At 46.3% G+C, this 19,427-nt stretch overlaps 1 protein-coding gene and 1 long non-coding RNA gene across 4 annotated transcripts in view; one reads left to right on the top strand and one right to left on the bottom strand.

The window, feature by feature from the left end:
• Positions 1–19,427, bottom strand: part of SDK1 (sidekick cell adhesion molecule 1) — an 840,913-nt gene that overhangs the window by 498,174 nt on the left and 323,312 nt on the right. The gene's annotated exons all lie outside the window — the stretch shown is intronic.
• On the top strand, positions 128–15,882 carry LOC145531110 (uncharacterized). The gene is made up of 9 exons (XR_014072195.1): positions 128–330; positions 547–609; positions 814–1,062; positions 1,882–2,003; positions 3,297–3,981; positions 5,712–5,795; positions 6,770–6,849; positions 12,459–12,564; positions 12,790–15,882. It is a non-coding gene; the product is annotated as an uncharacterized LOC145531110 (long non-coding RNA).

Raw genomic sequence — 19,427 nt, 5'->3', positions numbered from 1 at the left:
GCCTGCAAAGATTCTAGAAGAGGAAACTGAGGTCTGAAAAAAGCTAGGTTGAGGCAGGAGGCAGATGGGCCCCCACCCCCATTCCCCGGCCCCACTAAAGCAATTGGAGAGTCATTCTCTATTGACTGAAACTCTAAGACAAGAATAGCAGGGCAATTAAGGGATGAGGCTGTGCCCTGCTCAGACCACTTATTTCTCTTCCTGATGTCAGGAGACCTCCCCAACCACATTTGTGCAGAAAGGTTTCTTGCAAGTCAAAGGGGAGTTATGTTAAGGGATGTTCCCTACCCAGACACCTCTTCAGTAGGATCCATCTTGGCTGAGAGATGGGTGCGTACACATGGCAGGATCCTGAGATATACCAAGTATGGCCTGTGAACCAGGCAAATCGGAATGATGGACCACAGGAAAGTGTAAGCGAAAGTCGCTCAGTGGTGTCCGACTCTTTGCGACCCCATGGACTGTATAGTCCAGGATAGAATACTGGAGTGGGTTGCCACGCCCTCCTCCAGGGGATCTTTCCAACCCAGGTCTCCCACGTTGCAGGTGGACTTTTTACCATCTGAGCCACCATGGAAGCCCAGAGGAAACCCAGAAGAAATGACCCACGTAAGTGATTTAAACTGCCACAAGGGGGCGACTCGGTGATGCTCTCTCTCCGAGTCCACCCATGTGCCTATCCACATGTGCTGTCCTCTTTTTCCTCTTCATAAACACGTAACTTGCTTCACTACTTTCCATCTTTGTGGAAGTTCTTTTCTGCAAAGCCAAAGGGCTAGGGCCCTTGTCACCGACCACTGGTCTGATGGCTAGGATCTGGTGCCCTTACCACCGTGAGCCAGCCCAGTCTCTGGCTGGGAACCCAAGGCCAGCTCCAAGCTGTTGCAGACCAAGGCTGCCCGAGGTCAAAGTGACTGTCTAGAAGCTGCACCCCAAGTTAGAGGCAGAGGTGAAACCTGTCCCTCGACTTCTTTCCACCATCATGACTGCTCCTGCTTCTAAGAACACCGACGACAGCAGTGGCACAGCGAGCGTCTCAGGGCACTGAGGACCCACTTCACGGTAAGTGCCTCGTCTACCCTTCACGAGACCCTTCAGGAAGGGTCTGTCCACTGTCATGGCTCAGTTCTTGTTCTGCAGGGAAGAGCTGAAGTCCAAAGACTAACCAGTCTGCCAAAGGTCACACAGCCAGGAACTGGCAGGGCCAGAGTGAGAGTCCAGGTCTGATTCTCAAACCACCGGGCTGAACCAACTGCAGTCTCCTGTGAGCCATGTCGCTCTCCAGGACGTTGGAAGGGCGTGTAAAGCTCCTAGAAACACTTAGGACGCCTCGGCTGGCCTGGAGTAATAATAATACGGTTAGCTTCGTGTGCACGGCACTCGGAGAGGAGTTAGGAAGTGGCGGCATCATCACCGCACTGACCGTCCTAAAGCTCTTAATGCACCCAATGCCCAGAAGGCGGTTAAAGCAGTTTCTGGAGCAGCTTCCCTTCGAAAACCCTCTAACCTTGGGGCGTAAAACCTTTCCTGACAATCTGTGAAGCTGCCACAGCTCCCCTCTCACTCCCTCGCTCTAAGTGCTTATGACGAACGTGCTGACCCCAGGCCACGGAAAGAAGAGGTGGTCTCCGCAGAGTACCTGAAACCGGAAAACTTCACTGTGAACACCGGAATCTTGTAAAACAGCCCAAGTGTCCATTTGATGCGTAATGTGTAACTGCATATTTAGATTTACAAAAAACTGCCAGACTGTCCCTATAGGGAGTGGCTGTGCCACTTTACATTCCCACCAGCTATGTATGGATGAGTGATAGAAGTGTTCCCTCCCCACAAGTGCTTTGATCAATCTGAGGAAGCTAAAAGTTCCCCTCTCTATGACAGCTGTTGTCTGGCTCCCTGTACATCCTCTGCCGACCAGGGCCTGCTACACCCTGCTCACCTGACTGACCTTCCTACTGACTTGACCCAGGCCCCAGCTAGTGACCATTCTTCTCAAAGCGGTGGTGAGTGGCCTGCCCCTCTAACTAGTTTCCGTGGCAACTGATGAGCCCACCTGACCTCAATTCCCCTTTAACTGGCAGCCTCCTCCCCCAGGGAGCACAGACTGCCCCCGGGTACTGTCCTGCCAACATGGTGGGGTGTCACCCCCGGACCTTGCCTCCAACAGGTAAGCTCCCCCATCCATTACACCATCGGTGGTCTCTGTTGCTGACTCCCGGCTCTTCCCTCGCCTCAAAGCTGGGTGATAAAGGCCTGGTAGCCTGTTATGTGCAGCCCAACCACCAGCGGAGCAGCTGGGAGACCAAGGAAAATCCCGTGAACGCAGAGAAGTCAGAAGTTCAGGATGGGGAATGGGAAGCTGCGGGGGCTGTCCACTAGCAGGTAGGGCCCGGAAGTTGCAGGTGTGAGCCTGGGCGGCTGTCCACTAACACGTGGGGCCCAGAGGTTTCCAGGGGTGATCTTGAAAGTGTGTGTGTGTTGCGGGTAGAACGCCCAAGGTGGCGGCTCATAGGCCGCTGGGCCTTGTGGTGACTGTCCTTGATGGTGGTGGCTGCCACGACTCTTGCAAACAACGGCCTCTGACATCTCTGCTACTGTATCTGAGTGAGACTTCTCTACTGGTTAGCTAGCTTTCTAGAAGGAATTGGGATTTCTCTTGTGCCTTTGAGATTAAATGAACTACCTGGTCTCTCTGCAGCTTTAATCTTACATGCTCTCTAAGAGGAAAGGAGAAGAAAAGAGCTTTTAGGTTAACTCTTAATAATTTTAGGTAATCCCTAGAAGTAATTATGTTTTGGGAATGCCTGTCTAAAATAGTCTCTCTTAGATTTTGGTAACTTGAAACTAAAGTTGAAAGTGTAATAGGGAAGAACCTTTTGTATTCTCTTCCAAAGTGAAAGTGAAAGTGGCTCAGTCCTGTCCGACTCTGTGACACCGTGGACTATACAGTCCATGGAATTCTCCAGGCCAGAATACTGGAGTGGGTAGCTGTTCCCTTCTCCAAGGGATCTTCCCAACCCAGGGATTGAAGCCAGGTCTCCTGCATTGGAGGCAGATTCTTTACCAGCTGAGCCACCAGGAAAGCCCAAGAATCCTGGAGTGGGCAGCCTATCCCTTCTCCAGAAGATCTTCCCAACCCAGGGATTGAACCGGGGTCTCCTGCACTGCATTCTATTCCAACTTCATCACTAAAGGGGTGTTGCCTATAAGCTTAAATTATACATAATGGCCATCTCTGGGAACCCTGCTTCCCAGGGAATGAGCATTAAGCTAAAATACCTGTGTTTATCTTACAGGAAACCTCCCAACTAGGCCCACTTGTGAATGGCTACAGGAGGAGGAAATTCACTCAACCTGTCCAGAGCCTGATGGGAACCAGGAAGTGTTTGACTTTACTCCCTCCCCTTTTAGAACAGAAGGAGGCTGAATCTAACTCAGGCAAGATGGTTCTTTGGGGGCCCAAGCTGACCTTCTTCTCAGCCTGCTGGCTTTCTGATTGAAGTCCTTGCCCCAACAACATATCTCTCGATTATCAGCCTGTCGTGCCGTGAGCAGTATAAGCTCGGACTCGGTGACACAAGAAGAGAATTCATGGGCCATTTCAAATAGGATAAAACACTGGAATATTAGTTGCTGGGTGTGGGTCTAAGTTTATCTACTTTTGCCTGCTCAGGAGAGGAAGATTAAAGCACTGTATTCTCCACCTAGGAAATGCACAATTTCTTGCATCTTGGGTTTGGCAGACGTTAAGGTTTTCAAGGGTTAACATTATAATCAGTCGTAATGTTTACACCCGTGTTTCTTTATCGGTTATATCATGATCAGGTGTTTAATGTGCCCTTTTAGTTTTTTGTCATTTATCGAGTTTTTGTTTTCTTCTGATTCTTTTGCAAAAGTGCTTCATCTTCAAGACGATTCATTGGAAGGATGTTTTAACAACTACAGATCTCTGGTAAATTTCAGATCATACTGCTGACCTCGGTAAGTAATATTTTAATGGATGGCTTCATAAAAAGTTAACAAAAGGATTGGTCACTGAGAGAACTGTGGAATGTGGTTATAATGTTCATGGGTTTTGTCTGGAATGTTACTGGTTTGATCTGTGTTTTTATGGGGAAGCCCTTCCCCTCAAGTTAGTTATGACTTACAGCGATTTGATAAACTACAGGTGGATTGAACTGAAGCATTCTTCTTTTCTCTCTGTCTGGTCTCCAGAAACTGAGACTTGTGGGTTCTGAGTAGCCTCAGCAAGGAATGGGAAAGACTGTCTCCCGTCTTGTGCAGGAATCTGATTATTTTGGGGACCTCTAAGAGAGAGAGATCCAGAGGTGGGGCCTGGTGACCGGCCTTTGGCATGGCTTTCCTGGCCTGGAGAGGCGTTTTGGGAATCCAGTCTGCCCCTCCTTCTGAGGAACTCCAACACAGCCAACGTGGAGGAGCCTTTATGACCAATCGACCACAGTTTTTTGACAAACAAGTAATCTTGATTTGGCTGGGTTTGGTGGAGGTGCATGTAATTTTATAACAGTATTATGTTTCAGTGGGTATTAAATTCTAGCTCTGTTCACTGAGGTCTGTATTTATGAAAGTTACTGTGTTAGCCATACTTTGGCCTAGATGTTCTGGTCGGGAAGAAAATTATCTAGTGAAATTGTCAGTATAACTACTCATGAAGTGTGACATTGCTTGCTTTAAGTCTGCTGCTAAAAGCAAACATATGATGCTTGTGTAACAATAGGGCATAAGTGATAAAATGCACGCCCTACAAAGTGTTTCCCCATTAATACACCCTGAGATCTGATTAGTTTTCTCTCCACGTGAAGGACTAAGCAAACTATAATGAAGGCCTAGCAATCAAGGGACATGATGGAGCCTGGGGCAGTGGAGCAGGTGGGAAGAGGGCAGGGCACAACCCCTAAAAGGCTGAGGACACAGCCTTTGAGGACAGACACGGGCTGGCCAGAACCAACTAGGCCCAAGGTGGCAGAAGAGTCTACTTCCAGTGGACCTTGAGCCTCGTCACAGGCTCATTGTAACGACTAGCATCTAAACGACACACCCACCGGTGCCACAACGCTTCCGAGGCCAAACGTAAGAGGCGCCAAAACTGGGTGATGGCCCAGTTTCTGGAAATCCCCACCTTTTCCCCAAAACAGTGAGGATAACCCTCCCACTCATTAGCCTAAGAAGCTACCCAGCCTGTGAAAACTAATCGCCCCAGCTCTTGCCTTCTGAGATGGCCCACACGCTGCCTGTGGACTGTTTCTCCCCTGGGTGCTCTTGCTTTCTGAGACGACCTCGTGCTCTGGGGCCTCCCTCACCTTCTGAGATGGCCCACGTTCTGCCTGTGGAATGTGTCTCCCTCTAAAGAAATCCATCTCTTACCTATCACTTTGTCTCTCATTTCTTTCTGTCATGAGACATAAACAGCCTGAGCTTCACTGAGTCCTGAGACCAGGTGTGTCACCTTAATTAAGAGAGTGGGTTCAAGTCCAATCACAGTCTGGGCTGTGCAGTGTAGGTAGGAGCCAGCACCCAGCAATGAGGGTCACGCATTTTAATCATCAATGCTTTCTCTTGAAAAGTTTGCAAGCAGAAGGGGAAATGATGGGAAAACCTGCACGTCTTGAGGCATGGGGAGGTCATTTTGGCTTATCCATGGTTTAACTTAAATTTTAGTGAGTGGAGCGGCCTGTTTTGTGGTCTTTCAGATGTGCAGTGTACATCCGCTTCGGCCACTGAGAAAGGGAATACATTTAAGTCAAGACGGAGTAGCTGTGATTCAGACATCTAAGGTAAAACTGGGTGGCCACTGTGTACGTGATTTCTGACACGTCCTTGTATTACTGAAAACGTGAGTCTTCTAAATTGTCCTGCAGACCAGGACAGAAGCCGGAGGCGGATGTGGCATTCTCTCTGAATGCTTGTACTTTGCTCAGTTGTCATGACCTCCCGTGACGGCCTGTCAGGCGTCTCTCATCGCGTCCCTGGTCTGAGGGAGGAGATCTGTCTGGGGCTGGGAACCGGTGCTGGTTTCACCGCCAGATGAGCACAGCTGCCGCGTCCACCGTGAGATGCTCCGTCGTCCTCTGGGTTTCCTCCCCAGCAGCTTCCTCTGGCTACTGTGACTATGTGGGGACTACTGACCAGGGAAGGAAAGGCTCTCCTCATCTTCCTGTCCTATCTCCTGGACGTGCTCAAACTCATGTCCATCGACTCGGTGATGCCATCCAACCATCTCCTCCTCTCTCGTCCCCTTCCCCTCCTGCCTTCAATCTTTTCCCAGCATCAGGGTCTTTTCCAATGAGTCCGCTCTTCCCATCAGGTGCCCAAAGCATTGAAGCTCCAGCATCAGCTGACTGTTGACTCAGCCAATGGAATGTTTCTTTTAGAGCCAGGGTCCGCCCCTCCCTGGGGGCGTGGCCTGGCTGTGCTGTATTTGTGGTATCCTGGCTGCACCTTCCCCAGGGATATGCGGAAGAGGGGCAGACCAAGATTGTAAGGGTGGTTCAGGGTGCGGAGGGGGAGGCGTATGTGGTCAGGTCACTCCGATGACTGTTCTTTGGCTTCCTGTACCTCCTCTGCCTGCTTCACCCACAACTTACTCCTCTGACTGACCTTCCCACTTGCTTGATCCAGGCCCCAGTTAGTGACTGTTCTTACCAAAAGAGGGGTGAGGGGCCTGCCCTGCACCGGTTTCCCTGGTAATTAATGAGCCCACCTGACATCAATTCCCCTAGGACTGGTAACCTCCCCTTTCACTTTGCAGTGAAGACCACCTGCCCCCTCGTCCTGCCTGCCATCGGCCACACACAATGGGGGGTCGCCCCAGGACTTCGCTTCAGATAGGTAGGCTCCCCTATTCGTTCCACCATTGGGGTCTCTTGCTGACTCTGGGCTCTCTCTTGGGTCTTAAAGCTGGGCCAGTGCAGGCCTCATAGGCCTGTGGGGTGAAGCCCAACACCCCCTATTCTTAGTTGGCTGAGAGTTTTTACCAGAGATAGGTGTTGAATTCTGCCAAGTCTTCCTTCTGCAAAATTTGATTTTTTTTCTTCTTTAGCCTATTGAGAAAGATGGACTACATAGACTGATTTTCAAATGTTAATACTTGGAATAAATCCTAGTCATGATATATAATTTTTTATACCTCACTTGAATCAATTTCTTCACTTCCTGCCATAAGGGTGGTGTCATCCGCATATCTGAGGTTATTGATATTTCTCCCGGCAATCTTGATTCCAGCTTGTGTTTCTTCCAGCCCAGCGTTTTGCATTATGTACTTCGCATATAAGTTAAATAAGCAGGGTGACAATATACAGCCTTGACGTACTCCTTTTCCTATTTGGAACCAGTCTGTTGTCCCATGTCCAGTTCTAACTGTTGCTTCCTGGCCTGCATACAGGTTTCTCAAGAGGCAGGTCAGATGGTCTGGTATTCCCATCTCTTTCAGAATTGTCCACAGTTTATTGTGATCCACACAGTCAAAGGTTTAGGCATAGTCAATAAAGCAGAAATAGATGTTTTTCTGGAACTCTCTTGCTTTTTTGGTGATCCAGCAGATATTGGCAATTTGATCTCTGGTTCCTCTGCCTTTTCTAAAACCAGCTTGAACATCTGGAAGTTCACGGTTCACGTATTGCTGAAGCCTGGCTTGGAGAATTTTGAGCATTACTTTACTAGCATGTGAGATGAGTGCAATTGTGCAGTAGTTTGAGCATTCTTTGGCATTGCCTTTCTTTGGGATTGGAATGAAAACTGACCTTTTCCAGTCCTGTGGCCACTGCTGAGTTTTCCAAATTTGCTGGCATATTGAGTGCAGCACTTTCACAGCATCATCTTTCAGGATTTTAAATAGCTCAACTGGAATTCCATCACCTCCACTAGCTTTGTTTGTAGTGATGCTTTCTAAGGCCCACTTGACTTCACATTCCAGGATGTCTGGCTCTAGTTGAGTGATCACACCATCGTGATTATCTGGGTCATGAAGATCTTTTTTGTACAGTTCTTCTGTGTATTCTTGCCACCTCTTCTTAATATCTTCTGCTTCTGTTAGGTCCATACCATTTCTGTCCTTTATTGAGCCTATCTTTGCATGAAATGTTCCTTTGGTATCTCTAATTTTCTTGAAGAGATCTCTAGTCTTTCCCAATCTGTTGTTTTCCTCTATTTCTTTTCATTGATCGCTGAGGAAGGCTTTCTTATCTCTCCTTGCTATTCTTTGGAACTCTGCATTCAGATGGGAATATCTTTCCTTTTCTCCTTTGCTTTTCGCTTCTCTTCTCTTCCCAGCTATCTGTAAGGCCTCCTCAGACAGCCATTTTGCTTTTTTTGCATTTCTTTTCCATGGGGATTGTCTTGATCCCTGTCTCCTGTACAATGTCATGAACCTCTGTCCATAGTTCATCAGGCACTCTATCAGATCTAGTCCCTTAAATCTATTTGTCACTTCCACTGTATACTCATAAGGGATTTGATCTAGGTCATACCTGAATGGACTAGTGGTTTTCCATACTTTCTTCAATTTAAGTCTGAATTTGGCAATAAGCAGTTCATGATCTGAGCCACTGTCAGCTCCCAGTCTTGTTTTTGCTGACTGTATAGAGCTTCTCCATCTTTGGCTGCAAAGAATATGATCAATCTGATTTCGGTGTTGACCATCTGGTGATGTCCACGTGTAGAGTCTTCTCTTGAGTTGTTGGAAGAGGGTATTTGTTATGATCAGTGCGTTCTCTTGGCAAAACTCTATTAGCCTTTGCCCTGCTTCCTTCTGTACTCCAAGGCCAAATTTGCCTGTTACACCAGGTGTTTCTTGACTTCCTACTTTTGCATTCCAGTCCCCTATAATGAAAAGGACATCTTTTTTGGGTGTTAGTTCTAGAAGGTCTTGTAGGTCTTCATAGAACCATTCAACTTCAGCTTCTTCAGTGTTACTGGTCAGGGCATAGACTTGGATTACTGTGATATTGAAAGTGAAGAACTAAAGAGCCTCTTGATGAAGGTGAAAGAGGAGAGTGAAAAAGTTGGCTTAAAGCTCAACGTTCAGAAAACTAAGATCATGGCATCTGGTCCCATCACTTCATGGGAAATAGATGGGGAAACAGTGGAAACAGTGTCAGACTTTATTTTTTTGGGCTCCAAAATCACTGCTGATGGTAATTGCAGCCATGAAGTTAAAAGACGCTTACTCCTTGGAAGGAAGGTGATGGCCAACCTAGATAGCATATTTAAAAGCAGAGACATTACTTTGCCAACAAAAGTCCGTCTAGTCAAGGCTATGGTTTTTCCAGTGGTCATGTATGGATGTGAGAGTTGGACGGTGAAGAAAGCTGAGCGCTGAAGAATTGATGCTTTTGAACTGTGGTATTGGAGAAGACTCTTGAGAGTCCCTTGGACTGCAAGAAGATCCAATCAATCCATCCTAAAGGAGATCAATCCTGGGTGTTCATTGGAAGGACTGATGTTGAAGCTGAAACTCCAATACTTTGGCCACCTCATGCGAAGAGCTGACTCATTGGAAAAGACCCTAGTGCAGGGTAGGATTGGGGGCGGGAGGAGAAGCGGACGACAGAGGATGAGATGGTTGGCTGGCATCACCGACTCGATGGACATGGGTCTGGGTAGACTCTGGGAGTTGGTGATGGACAGAGAGGCCTGGCGTGCTGCAATTCATGGGGTTGCAAAGAGTCGGACACGACTGAGCAACTGAACTGAACTGAATTGGTTTGCTAATATTTTAGTGAAGAATTTTTATGACTAAATGTATGAAAGATTGGTATACAGTGTTATTTTCTTTTAAATATTGTATTTGATGTTGGTATCAAAGTATACTATCCTCATAAAAAGAACTGGATTTTTCTTTAATGTTCTCATCATATATGGTTTTCTGTTCTTTTACTTCCAGCCCAGCCATGTCATTGCATTTAAGTCACTTTCTTACAGCCAGGAAACAGTGGGATCCTGTTTTTATTATTCACTCTACAGACCTACATCTTAGATCGTGTGTGCATGCTAAGTCGCTTAAGTCATGTCCATGTCTTTGCAACCCTATGGACTATCTACGGACTGTAGCCTGCCAAGCTCCTCTGTCCATGGGATTCTCCAGGCAGGAACACTGGAGTGGGCTGCCACTCCTCCTCCAGGGGACCTTCCTGACCCAGGGATCGAACCTACATCTTTCAAGTCTCCTGCATTGGCAGGCAGGTTCTTTACCACTAGCACCACCTGGGAATCCCATGTCTTAGATCACTTATATTTAATATAATTATTGATATATTAGGGCTTAAATTTGCCATTTTATTTTTCTGTTTCTTTCCTCTGACTGTTACTCTATTTCATTTTTCTTATCTCCCTGTGGGTTATTGAAACATTTCTTAGGAATATAGTGATTTATTTCTAGTGTTTTTCAGTATCTTGAATGGTTTCCTTAGAGGCTGATGTAGGTACTGTATGCATATATAAAACTTACCACTCTGAAGTTTAGAAAAGTTACTTCCATTTAGATCCCTTTACCTTCTCCACTTTTAAAAACAAGTTGTTTTGAAGTATTTTCCCTGCATATACTGAGCACTATTTCAGATGATGCTATAGTGTTTGCTTCAACCATCAAGTATGATTTAAGACATTCAAGAGAAGCAGAATAGTCTATCAAATTCAATCCTCTTTTTATCACTCCAGTGTTCTTTCCTTTCTGAAGTTCTAAGCTTTCTTTCTGTTATATTCTGTTTAGAGAATTTCCTTTAGCTGTACTTCTGCTAGCAACAAATTATCTTAGTTTTTCATCACCTGAGTATGTCTTGATTTCCCTTTCTTCTGACGGATGTTTCCACCAGACACAAAATTTCCTGTTGACAGTTCTTTTCTTTCAGTACTTAAAAATGTTAGGCCACTTTCTTTGACGCCCCACAGGTTCAGATGACTGCTGTCATTAGAATTCGTGTTCCCCTGTAAGTAATGTGTCACTTCTGACTTGTTTCAAGCCTTTTTCTTTAGTGTTCAGAAGTTTAATTATGATATATCCAGGTGTGCTTCTCTTCGCATTTATCTGATTTGGGGTTTACTCTGTTTTTTAGGGTTATGTTTTGGGCTCAATCTGGGATGTTGTCAGACATGATGTTTTCAAGCACTGTTCAGCCCCACCTTCATCCTCCTCTCCCTCTGAGCCCTGATGATGTGACTGTCAGCCCCCATGGCTGTTTGCAGGCCCCTATGGGCCTGTGCTCCTCCCCACCTGCCCCGCCCCATTCTCCAAGTTCACTGACTCAGTCCTCTGTCCTCTCTGCCACTAAGTCCATCCAGTGAGTTATTTATTTGGGTTATCATTTCTCAGTTCTTTAATTTCCATTTTGGTCCTTTTCTGATGTTTCAACTTATTTGCTAAGCTTTCCTAGTTTTCTATTATTTTCCATTTATTTGAGGAGAGTTAATAACTTCTTATTAAAGTACTTCTGTGATTGGCCCCTTTACAAGCTTTACAGGCAATTCCAACATCTGATTTATCTCTGGGTTCGTGTCTCCTGACTGACTTTTCTCACTCAAGTTGTGATTTTTCTGGTTTGTAGCATGATAAGTCATCTTAAACTATGTCCTAGACACTTTGGATAGTACATAAGACTTTGCACCCCACGTAATTCTCATTTTAGCAGGCAGTCCCACGGCTGAGTGAGTGAAGGTCAGCGCCACTGTGTGCCCCGCCCCACAGCCACCAGGAAGCGGGAGGTGGGGGCGACTGCTCTATTTCTGCAGGGGGGGCCGAAGATCCCCTCCCACGGGGCCCAGACGGAACAAGTGCTGAGGGTACCAGGGCCCACCCCTACTGGCTCCTTAGGGTCTCGTGGCTGCTGAGTTAAGGGGACGCTGGGCTCCATCCCAGAGCCCATGAACAGCACCCTGGTGAGGAGGGCTCAGAACACCGCTTGTATCTTCTGGGCAGAGGACGGAGGATCAGCTCCTGCTTAGTCCTGCCAACGCCAGCCAACGGGCAGACATGAGCACAAGCCTGCCTGAGTGGGGTGGGGCTTGGGGTGAAACATCAACTTTCCCAGGAGGAGCAGCTGGTGGCGGGACATCTTTCCTATTCCTGTCTGGCTAGAGTAGAAGAGGGTTACCACAAGGGTAGCACTTGTGGAGACTTCTCCCAGTCCTCTGGGCAGAAGGAACAATCTTTTCTCGGGGGTGGTGTGTGTGTGTGTGTGGTGTGTGGTGTGTGTCTGTGTGTGTGTGTGTATGTGTGTGTGTGTGTGTGTGTGTGTGTGTGTGCGCGTGTGTGTGTGTGCGCGCGTGTGTGTGCTGCTGGCTCAGATAAGAGTTTCTGCAGCTCCTTGTCCGGGACACACGGTGACAGTGAGGAAGCTTGGGGAACTCACCAAGCCCTTGATCCTTCAGCGCCCCGGTCCCCAAGAGGGCCGCCTCCTCTTTCTACCCCTCAGACACCCGGTGTGTCTTTGCTGTGTCACGCGCAGGGAATTTCAGTTCTGAGGGGAGGACCTGGGAGCGGTGGGCTACTCCATCTTGGAGGAACCTGAAGCCAGTAAACGTTTCCTGAATTGCTACCGTGACCAGGCACAGGTGAGTTTTCTGTCCTCACCAAGCCCCCTGAATCATAATGAACAGACGACACAGAAATCACGATGACGGTTTATGATGAGTGCTCCTTTAGGGCATGTCAAAGCCCCCCTAACTCTCCACAGAAATCCCACCTGATTCTTCCAGCCTGACACTGTTTTTAACAGAGCTCAAAGGCACACCGCTCTTAAAAATAAGAGGAGCAAAGAATCATTTGTTTATGACCAGGTATCCGGCAAGTGCAGAGCGTGGGCTGGGCCCTGTTGAAGGTCTTAGGAAAGCACAGGGAACAGAAGAAGGAGAAGCCTCGGCCTCACACGGCTCACCTGCTACTGGAGGAGACACCTCCACCGCCACCACCCACAGCAAGTCTGAAAACCTGCAGTCCTGCACTCACCTCACTCAGCGTCAGTCCCTGCCAGCTAGCGGCTGGCCTGAGGAGCACTACTTTCATAGGCAAGTTTGCCGCTAGGTCTACACAAGTCCTGGACGCCTGGTTTCGGGTTATCTTCTGCTGCGAGAAGAGAGCGGGCTGCAGTGCAGGGGGCAGTGCTGTGGAGCTCCCGACACGGGGGAAGTGAGAGGAGCAGAGGCCAGGGAGGCTGGAGGCGAGCGTGGGCAGTGTGCGCAGGGTCAGGGCGCTTGCTGCAGCAGGCACTGAACGCTGGCCCTGACGGCCCAGAGCACACACGAGCCTCGGCGGGAGCCCTGCCCTTGGTCCCGTTTCGAATCTCAGTACAACCGTGCGTGATTTATGCCAGCTTCATCATGAAGAAGCCTCCTCCCCTCTGGAAATGTTATTTTACAAATCACAGGAACTGCCGCTTTCGTGAGAAGCGGTTGCAGCTTTGTTGAAAAAGTATGAGAATCATGACAAGGTTTGTGCTCCAGCTCCGCTGGTTAGTGGACCCTGGGGTAAGATCCTTTCTTTCTGGTGACTCCATTATGGCACCTGGGAGGTGAGGACACTCTTATCTACCTGGTCTGTCATTGCGTAGAGCTGTAGTGAAAGGTGCAACAGGTCTATGAACTTTGTTTTGTAATTTTTAGCATCGTAATCTTCAAGTGATCTGACAGGCAGGTCCTTTAAACTTCTACTAATCAAACAATTACCTTAACTGCTCTAACACTATTTACAGTCTGTTCTTACCCCATTTAGTCTTTCATAGTCTCACGGCAGAGACGTGAACACGTTTGATGGTGCAAGGCTCCCAGCATCCACACTTGTGGTATTAGGTAATATACAGTGTATGGACTGCTACACTTCCAAAAAAGGAAATATTTAAAACTCTGAATTCCAAAATACATCTTGTCTCCAGGGGTTCAGAAAAAACACTGTGGACCTCAAGTGAAGGGAGGCAAAGATGTCTTTGGGGTGTAACACCCATAACTTTGATTTATTCATTCAACAAACCATCTGCTATGGTTGCCATGTCTTAGGCTCCGACCATGGAGTCACAAAGAGTGGGATACGACTGAGCGACTGAACTGAACTGATGGCTCTGTTACCAATACTACGGGTACGACATAGAAAAAGCAAAACAGTATTTTGAGATATCATTATTCTAATGATAAAAGTCATACCTAGGCATTATAAATAAGTAAAATATGTTAAGTCGTTAAAGGAAAAAATGGACAACTAGACAGAAATGCTTTGAAAAATAGGCATTTCATGAATTTGAGAACATGCCTACCTTTTTGACTCAGCCATTCCTTGGCAAAACCCAACAGACATGTGTACAGGAATACCAGGGAATATGTATAAGGATGGTTTATAATAGTCTAAAAAGGAGACAATTTAAAAGTCTATTACTACTAGAATGGATAAACAGACCGTGCTGTGTGCAGACAATGGAAAATTAAAAGGTAATGAAAATGAACATTTACTTTCTAGAACATGCATGAATTTGATAGTATGTTGTGTGAAAGAGGTCAGAACACAAAAATAATACAATAAGATTTCATTTATATAAGGTCTAAAACCTAAATTATTGTACTTGGGGGCATACCTATTAACTATATTAATTATTACGAATTGTAAAGAATTACAAACTGGTTAACATACTCATGAGTCAGGATAGCTGTCCCCTTTAAGGGAAGAGAAGGGGTAGGGTGGGGACAGGCAAACCTAAGCTTCTCAGAGGCTGCAGTCTATGTACTGACATCGTTCCTGCAGATCTTCACTCTGTAGTAATAATATTAAGCTCCACAACTATGTTTTAAAGCTGATAAGAGATTTAAAATAATAATAGATTCACAGGAAGATGCAAATACAGTAATGTCTCTGGTACCCTTCACCCAGTGTCCCCCACAGGTAAAGTGTTATATAATTATAGCACAATTTCAAGACCAGAGTAGCCATTGGTACAAGCTGTAGACTGTATTTGGACTTTCCAAGTTTTATGCAAGTTTAGCAAGCATATATCACTTGTGTAACCACCACCATCAAGACACAGAGCTGTTCTATCACCACGGAGGTCCTTGTGCTAACCTTCCACACGCACATCCACCCTTTGGCCCTCCAAACTCTCCTGGAGCTGCAACTCCAGACAGCTACTGGTCTTTTTCCATCTCCACAGCTGTGTCATATTGAAACCGTCACAGAAATGAAACCATACGGTACAGAACCTTTTGAGACTGGATATTTTTCACTCGGCATAATGTCCTTGAGATCCACTCAAGTTGCTGCCTGTATAAATAGCTCATTCCTTTTCATCGCTGAGTTATATTCCATGGTTATGTGGACCACAGTTGGTTTAATCATTCACCTCTTGAAGGACAACTCGTTTTGTTTCTGACTTTTGGCTGATTACAAAGAAGTGTCTACAACTTGGCTATTACAAATACAGCTGCAGATTCTGTTTGTATACACATTTTTGCTTGAACATAGGTGTTCAGTTCTCCAGAATAAGTGCCCAAGTGCCTGTGATTATTGGGTGCTGTGATGTTTGTTTTTTCTGTTTTTTTCTGAGTGGCTGTGTCAATTTACACACCTCCCAGCAACACAAGTGATTCAGCTTCACATCTTGACAGCATTTGGTATTGTCACTACTTTTAATTTTAGCTATTCTGATAGGTGTATAATGAAATCTCATTGTGGTCTGAACTAGCATTTTCCTAATGGTTAATGATATTGACAATATTTTTATAGGCTTATTTGACATCTGTATATCCTCTATGGTGAAATGCTTATTCATTTTCTTGATTTATTTCATAACTGGATTTTTTTAACTGTTATTTTGAAAATTCTGTATATATTCCAGATATAAGTCTTTTGAAAGATATGTGGTTTACAGATATTAAAACTTTTTGCCAGTCTGAGTATTATCTTTCCATCTTCTTCTCAACACCATTCACATTGCAAACTTTTCAATTTTGATGAAACCCAATTTCTTTTTTTTTTTTTTTCCATCTATGAGTCATGCCTTTGGTGCCATGTCTAAGAATTCTTCACTGCTGGTATGCTTTCAGTTTTTGTTGTTCTGGTATGAGGTTCAGGTTGAAACTCATTATTTTTGCCTATAGACATCCAGTTGGTCAAGCACTGTTGAAAAGATTATTCTTCCTCCACTGAATTGTTTCCTTTAAACTTGCTGTTCTGTATGTATTTAATGGGCTTCCCTGGTGGCTCAGATGGTAAAGAATCTGCCTGCTAATGCAGGAGACACAAGTTCAATCCCTGGATCACGAAGATCCCCTGGAGGAGGAAATGGCAACCCGCTCCAGTACCCTTGCCTGAGAAATCTCATGGACAGAGGAGCCCATGGGGTTGCAGAAGAGTCAAACAAGATTGACCACACATGTACGCATGCACTTAATAGCATTGAATACATTAACAAAGTTGTACAACCATCACCACTATTTCTTTCTCAAATAAAACCAACATTTACGTTTTCCTCCCTTGATGTGAAACCTATGGTCCACTTGTAAAGAAGTGACTAAGCCAGCAGCAGGGAGAATGGGCCTGAAGAGAAGCTCTGTGTTGACAACAGACCTTCTGGCTTCCCACAGTAAGACGGGACTACCTTGATGTATTAGGAAAACATGATATTCAAAATCACATGAGATAGGAAAAACAGAATAAGACTACACACGGCATCTCACAGCTGATGTGAATCAACTCAGATGGGAACACGCAAGCAGGACTGGGGTATGCCAGCGTCTTCATTTTGGAATGTTTAAACACTTGCTCATAAACTATTAGGAGCATAAGACTCTCCTGTGAGCTGATGAGCACCCTGAAAAGAAGAGCCACGTGGCAGCATGTGACACCGGGGGAAGGCCGAGGCTTCCTTCGGAGAACTAACGCTTTCCTCTCATCTTCCTGTCCAGCTCCTAGCCGTTTCCATGCAGTGAGTGAGCCTGTTAATCACGAATCGCTCCCATGGGCTTTGCTACTGCGATGCTTCATTCTTGTTTCACGCTTCCCATTCTATCAAGTGTAGTCAATATCCTGTCCATAAGATGGTGTTTTGTAGATAAAAACAATCCCCTTTGGAACTTGTTTTCTGAAAAGCTTGGTGTGTCACTGAAATTTAGGGGCCAGTACCTTTTAGTTTGGTCAAATGCTAGAGAAAAAGTAACTCAGCACTTTGAGTACTCATGTACTATCAGTAAAAGCGGTCTCAGAGGCAAAAGACATATAAAAAAAATTTATCCTTTAAAATGATAGGAAAATAAAGTACATAAGAGGACATCATTTGGAATCCTTCAAAGAAATGTTGAAAGACGTCCCTAGAAAACATGTTTTACTGTTTCGGGGTTGGAAGCGAGTGCTCACCTGCACTCGCTGCCCACGGGGGGGACAGGCCCTTGGCATGGGCCCGCGGGGGCACCAGGGCACGCTCTAACCCTAGCGCTTCCTGAGCGTTCTCCTTCTCCACATCACCTCCTTCGCCGAGGCGGCTCTGGGGCCTGTGAACGGGATCACGTCTGGACTCACCCGGACACTAGCTTCTGGCTCGTCTCTCCTCTTCATCTGCATGTCGTGTCTCCCTTGGTGACGCCTCAGGTTTTCTCCTCAAGAATTTGTCACGAGAAAGTTAACTTCAGATGGCGTTGTTCATGTTGGCCTAAAGGCCAGGAACCAGGAGGCTATTTCCAGGTTTTGAGGGCTGGGTGGAGTAGATGAACCACTTTGATATCACAGAATCAGGTGTCCGTGACAGCCTCACACCGTGGAAATGGGACTGGTGTGGCAGCTACGTGATTCTTGAACTTTCTTATAATGTCAAACATACATTTATGCTAATACCCAGCAGGTCCATTCTAGGAATTTAACTCAGTGAAAAAAAGATTATGTTCACATAAAAACCCATTTGTGAATGTTTCTAGTGGGTTTTCTCATAAATGGCCCAAACTGGAACTCTCCCCAATGTCTTTCAGGTAGTGAGTAGAGTAATACACTGAGGCACGTCCATACGATGAGACATTCCTCGGGAATAAAAAGGAACCAGTCACCGACGCGTGCAACGACAGAGACAAGTGCAAACGCGATGTGCTAAATGGAAGGGTCAGAGGTAAAAGCGTGTACATGGTAGGATTCCATTTACATGCCGTTCTTGGAAGATTCCAAACCACAGGAGCAGAAAAAACAGATCAGTGGTTGCTAAGGACCGAGGAGTGGGGAAGAGCTGAACACAAAATGAGGACTTCGGGGGTGATGACAGTGGTTTATATCCTGGTTGTAGCAGTGGGTCAGAAACTTCATGTTTGTCCGATTTCACTGGACTGTACCCTAAAATGGGTGGATTTTAAACCTTAATTTTAAAATGAAGGAAAAAAAGATACGAGCTCTGGGTAGGAAAGATTCGGGTAGGAAGGGGCTGGGAAGAAGACTTTTTTTCCTGTTGGTAACCTTGCCACCTTGCCCTTGTAGCAGGAGGGCACAGATCTCCTGGGAAGGAAGCAGAGCCACATCAAGGGGACCCACTCAGAACCAGGAGCTGCCGCCGAGGGCAGCTTTCCCGTCTCCCTCCCCGCCCGGCCTGCCCTGGGCCTCCCACCTCATGTCCGTTCTCCTCAGCACCCGCCCCATACCACCCTTTGCAGAACTGCCTCCTCCACACACAGAGGCTCCTCTGTCATCCTGTAACTTCACAGGAGGATGTGTGGCTTTTTCCAAGAAACGATTCTATAAGCTTACAGTGTCTGGGTTTCCTAGGACGGCTTTCTTTAAAGACTCTGATTAGCCAGGGGTCAGCCAGTGGATTAACTTCTCCATCACCTGCGATCTGAAACCGGCCGTGGCCTGAGCAAGGAGCCGTGCGATTCACACTCGGCCCACCGGGTTCCGCCCTTCAGCAGGAAACGTGACCGTGAGACATCTCCCAGAGAAAAGGTTCATTATGTGTCACCAAACAGGATTTTTTTAAGTTATAGGTTTAATGGACCTAGAGACAGGGTAACCGAGACAGAGAAATGACATAATTAACCAAAGGTAAAGAACCAAGAAGCCACAAGATGTGTTTCAAAAATAGCAAGTGGCCTGTTCTGCCTAAACCCACAAGACTTTTTGTTGTAGGATTAAGGAGAGAGAAGCCAGATGAGCTCAACTCAAATAGATGTCTATCCTTGGGGCAGGGACTGGAGGCACAGCAAGACATACCACAACCTGGAAAAGAAGGCTTCTTTCAGGATAACAGTGGTACGAGGTGAGCCAACTGTACTCTGCTCTGATGGTGGGGAGAACAGGGTGGGTCAGCACGTAGCCTAGAAAAGAGAAGCTGAAAGAACAAAGACTTGGCTGTGTTTCTCAGCCCAGTCCAAGGAAGGAAGAGACTGACCTGGATACATGTAAAACCCCAGGTAGACTGCTGTAAAGATAAGACAAAGTGTCTAGCCTCACCTTGGCTCAGAATAAATAT

Source organism: Giraffa tippelskirchi, chromosome 13 (assembly GCF_054371585.1).
Source record: "Giraffa tippelskirchi isolate mGirTip1 chromosome 13, T2T-mGirTip1v1.2.pri, whole genome shotgun sequence".
In the NCBI taxonomy this organism is placed as follows: domain Eukaryota; kingdom Metazoa; phylum Chordata; class Mammalia; order Artiodactyla; family Giraffidae; genus Giraffa; species Giraffa tippelskirchi.
This window is presented reverse-complemented; position numbering and strand designations above follow the sequence as displayed.